The sequence below is a fragment of the Callorhinus ursinus genome, unplaced genomic scaffold (assembly GCF_003265705.2).
Source record: "Callorhinus ursinus isolate GAN/ISIS: 27379988/994484 unplaced genomic scaffold, GSC_fseal_2.0 scaffold37, whole genome shotgun sequence".
Classification (NCBI taxonomy): Eukaryota; Metazoa; Chordata; class Mammalia; order Carnivora; family Otariidae; genus Callorhinus; species Callorhinus ursinus.
Genome location: NW_027397099.1, coordinates 13,694,027 through 13,699,315, shown reverse-complemented (window position 1 = coordinate 13,699,315; position 5,289 = coordinate 13,694,027). Strand labels below are relative to the sequence as shown.

The 5,289-nt window shown below is 39.6% G+C and overlaps 1 pseudogene; it reads right to left on the bottom strand.

Moving 5' to 3' along the window:
• Nucleotides 1-457: 457 nt before the first annotated feature.
• Nucleotides 458-1,242, bottom strand: LOC112837119 (large ribosomal subunit protein eL8 pseudogene; annotated as a pseudogene).
• Between the last annotated feature and the right edge of the window lie 4,047 nt (nucleotides 1,243-5,289).

Sequence of the window (5,289 nt, the reverse complement as noted above, 5' to 3'; positions counted from 1 at the left end):
CCACCTGAGTCACCCAGGCACCCCTAAAAGTATTCATAGTTTAATTTTTAAAAATTTTAAGATTTTAAGAATTTTAAAATTTAAGAACTATATATATGCAGTAGGTACTAGTATATAGGAACAGGAATAGCATTAGTTCTATCCCTCCACTTCTGCTCTACTTTTCACTCATGGTTGGACAACTTGTGATTAATCCCACTAGGGTTCTCCAGCCTCCCCACTTTCCACCTGCCTCTTCCTGCTCTCCCCCACACATGCACCTCAAATGCTCCTCTTCAGTCGTCAACTGTTGCCTCCTATTACCTTTCCTGATTCCCCCCAGATCAGAATCATTTATTTTTTCTTCTGTGACATCATGTTAGTTTGTTTGCATCTATACTATTATTCTGGCAATGGCATTATTTCTCAGAGAGAACTTTTTATTACTTTTATGTACAGAAAATTCAGCAGCATACACTTAGCCCAGTTTGGTGGCCAGTTCTTTAGCCTTTGCCTTTTCCAACTTGACAGTGTGAGCCAGGACCCAGAAGGTTACCTCCCCAGTGATGGCAGATCTCATCATATCTGTCATTGTAATTGGTCCGGGTAGATTCCGCCAGCTTAGCCAGAGCTTCTTTGTCTTCTGAGTTAATCCGCATGAGGGCAACAGTGGTGTAAGTCTTCCTGTGGACCATAAGCCCAGCCTGGCCTTCCCCTTCATAAGGCGGTAGGGAACCTGCTTTGTACAACATAAGGCAGGCAGGAAGACAACCAGCTCAATGGGATCCACATCATATGCAGTCACTACCAGCTGAGCCTTCTTGTTTTCCACCAACGTGGTGACAGTAATAACCCAGATTGAAGACACCTGTCCTCTTAGTGAGGACCGCCCCTTCACTAGCAGCTTTCTTCTCAGCTTGGGCCAACAGTCTGCTTCTTCTCTTGCTTTGTCTCTGGTCTATATTTGTGGGCCAGCTTAAGCAGTTGAGTAGCTATTTGGTGGTCCAAGGTCTAGGTGAACTGGTTAGGCACTCTTAGAAGTCTATAGAGAATAGCCCTTTGCCGCCGCAGCTAGATATAGTGGGGCCATTGTACAAAGCAGGTGAAATCCCTTTTGGGCTGGATGTCTTGTTTGATGCCAAACTTCTTGGATCTTTTCTCAAACAGGGGATTGAACGCCTTCTTGGCTTCCTGCTTCTTCCCAACAGCAGGGGCTGAGGCCACCTTCTTCCCCTTAGCTTTCTTTCTTTTCTGCATCTTTGATGGCTGGAGGAGAGAGATAGAAAGGAGAATTCTCCTGGCAATGGCATTTAATTATTTGTTTGCATGGCTCCAAAAGAGAGGCTTGGATCACTCCAAAAGAGAAGTTAAGTCTTATACCCTAAGGCATTCTCAGAAGTTGCATGGTGAATGGGACAGGGCAGTCATTAGAAAATATGTATTCTACAAATGATTCAGAAGAAATATTTATTATGGGTGTTTTTTGCTATATTACCTAATACAGCTCTTCCAAGATATTTACCCATTTCAACAATAATTTGTCCTTGCTCCAGAATGTGATGAAAAGATTAGTACATGACAAAGACAGATTAGAATTAGAAATACCACCAATCTATTTTTTTGTTTATTTATTTCTCTTTCTCTCAGACATGGAAAGTCTTTATGATTTAAACCAGAAGGGTCTAAGTGACTGTTATTAGATGTAGCATAAGCCTTTAGTATGTTGACCGTTTAGGAAACCAGAGCTAGTGGGTGATTAAAAATGTCAATAATGGAAACCTGATAGAATCTTCTTATTCTTCTTATTAATGTTATTTCTTCATGGCAATAAATGGTCCAAGTATTCATAACAGGCAGGATGTTAAGATTGATAGGATATTTTTACGCAATGTTTTGTGTATATTTAGTGAGTTTTGTGGTTGATCATTGTTGTGCCATGATGTCCATTACTTCTTTAAAAATATTGGCTATGGCTAGCCCTAATCTGATGTATACCTGCTCTTTCTAAAGTTTACCCCTGTATACTTTACAGTATTATAGGTTTGTTATTTTGAGAAGGAGGAAAGAACATATTGGTTAAAATTTTAAGTAATCCCCTTCCCTAAACCATTCACTAGATGCAGAAATGGATACCAGTGGGGAGCCTGGGTGGCTCATTTGGTTGTGTCTGCCTTTGGCTCAGGTCATAATCCCAGGGTCCTGGGATGGAGTAACGCATTGGGCTCCTTCCTCAGCAGGGAGTCTGCTTCTCCCTCTCCCTCTGCCGCTCCCCCTGCTTGTGCTCTCTCTCTCTTTCTCTGTCTCTTTTGCTCTCTGTATCTCAGATAAATAAACAAATAAATAAAATCTTTAAAAAAATGGATACCCAGTGGCCCACATCAGCTATAAATATTGTATGATGTAGGCAATTAGCCTTCGTGGAAGCAGAAGTTCTGTACTTACCGATTGTACTAATTATAATCCAGCTTCTCTACTAGCTTCTTCTTAAATGGAAAACCATTTCTGTTTAATCTCTTCCACTAAGTTCAAAAACAAACAGATAGAACATCCTGAATATTTGAAAGAGTGACTTTTAAGAACAGGGTTTGGTGCTTGAAACCTGAATCCCCTGGAACTAACCAGAATATAAGGCATTGAAGCTAGGGAAAATGTAATTCTGATGTATGGTCCTACTTGAGGCAAGCTGAACTCAAGAGGTATTTAGGGAATTGTAAACCAAAATGTTCCATCTTTAGTACTCAGGGTTAATGGAAGGAAAATGTCATAGTCCCGGCTACAGGGGCTGGTCCCTGAGGTCTGTTCTGGGTTACAATGTCATCCATTCTGGTCTCCTAGGAGGGCTGCAATTGACAAGGCAATAAGAATCAATCTGGAGGGAAGAAACAAGCTATAGACTAAGAAACAGAAGGCACCAACAAGCTGATTTGGCTCAAAGGAGGGGTATTCAATCTTGACAATATCACTGTCATGACATGTATAATTGTGTATTTTTTTGGTGATTATTTATTTATGATTTTGTTTCTCTAATAATAGACAGTGAATTCCTGAAAGATCAACCTTATATCTTCAGTGGGAAGAATCCTGTTTGGAAAACACACACACGTGTGTGCTCTCTCTCTCACACACACCCACACAAAACACAGATACACACATACACACAGATACATAGGAAAACAATCTGTATCTTTTGAGCCCTACATTGTCAAATGACAGATAATGAATTATTGCAGAAGGAAAGCAAGGAGGGAGGAAGGAAAGAAATGTTCTTAATCTTGACTTTCTCATCAGTCTTGACTTTTCCTTGGGAAGGCCCCGGTATCTCAGCTGCTTCCTCTGCAAAGTGGTTAGATCAGACTCGATATATTTTCTAAACATTTTCCAGAATTGGTATTTTATAGTTCCTTTGAAACGTTTGTTGTCATCAAGAGTATTACTGAATACTCTTGCTGGTGAAGCACTTGGTGACATCGGACATTGAAGAAGTAAACCTTACCAGTATTCGCTGCCATTTCCTGGCTTATTTATTACCAGCCTTCAGTGAACATAAAGGGGCCTTCCTGCCCATGTCACTGGGCTATCAGAGTGGAATGGAATGGAGGGCAATTAAGAAAAAGTCCTTCTTTCAGTTTGTAAGAAGACTCTCAAGAAATGTCTGCACAAAGTACCTGCCTCTTCAACATTGCTGGCATGTTTTAGGGGATAAGGAATGATTTCATGGAGGGGCTTCAAAATCACAGAGAAATGTGGCCCTATCCCTTATACGCATGTGACAGTTGGCAAGTCATGTAACATTTCTAAATCAAATGTGTGAAGTAATTGTATATTTTAAGGAACTCTAACAGAAGTTGAAGGTATCAATGATTATTACTATGGATGTTAGTTATTATTATAATTACTTTATCTCTTAAGTGGGGATGCTCAGTCCATTATTATTCTCTGAGCAGGAGATCATAAAAGTTTTCACTAATGCATTTATCAATACTTTTTTTTTTAAAATCTTGTGATGAAATCGACCTCATGCAGGGAGAGAGGATGCTGAAGTAGATGATAGCACAGGAATTTTGGAGTTACAGAGATCTGACATAAATATGAACACAGTCTTTTAGCATATATGAGATGTTGGCAAATCAATAAGTATCTCTGAACCTTGATTTTCTTCATGTAAAACAGTGTTTATATTTCACTGTCAGGGTTCTTTGGATTATTGACTAAGAAAACACATAGTCAACTTCTTCTAGTGGGGGTTTTGGGAACAAAGCAGACATTCATTCATGCAACCAAAATTTATTGAATACTTACTGTTTCCTAATAATAAAATACTTAACAAAAATACAGTCTCTGTTCTCACAAATATGACTGTTTAGTTCCTTTAAATTTCAATGTTTCCTAATAACAGAGAACACATACTCAAGGGAATGTGCATTAAGATGGTGAATATTGCCAAGGGTGGTATAGATTTGTCAGTCAAGAAAAATGGTCTCTTTTCTAGGGTGTGAATAGGGCAAAGAAGAATCTGATGACAGAAGGGGCAGACATGGTTGAAGAGCAGCCTAAATCTTCACATTGTAGTCCCAATAATATTATTTGAAAATAATAAAAATTAGTTATTTAAATATAATCGTTGGGGCTCTTGGGTGGCTCCATCAGTTAAGCCTCTGACTCTTGATTTGGGCTCATGATCTCAGGGTTGTGAGATTGAGCCCCATGTCGGGCTCCATGCTCAGCAGGGAGTCTGCTTGAAGATTCTCTCCCTGTGCCCTGTCCCCAACTCGTGCACTCTTTCTCTCAAATAAATTAATGAAATCTTAAAAAAATATAATCTCTTACTAAATTAATTTTTTAAAGCTGAGAATCTGTATTTTTATTTTTTTTTCATTTTTTCTTTCAATTTTTTAATTGTTATGTTAATCGCCATATATTACATCATTAGTTTTTGATGTAGGGTTCCATGATTCATTGTTTGTGCATAACACACAGTGCTCCACGCAGAACATGCCCTCTTTAATTCCCACCACCAGACTAACCCATCCCCCCAACCCCCTCCCCTCTAGAACCCTCAGTTTGTTTTTCAGAGTCCATCGTCTCTCATGGTTTGTCTCCACCTCTGATTTATCCCCCTTCATTCTTCCCCTCCTGCTATTGTCTCCTTTTTTTTTCTTAACATATATTATATTATTTGTTTCAGAGGTACAGATCTGTGATTCAACAGTCTTGCACAATTCACAGTGCTCACCATAGCACATGCCCTCCCAATGTCTATCACCCAGCCACCCCATCCCTCCCACCCCCCACCACTCCAGCAACCCTCAG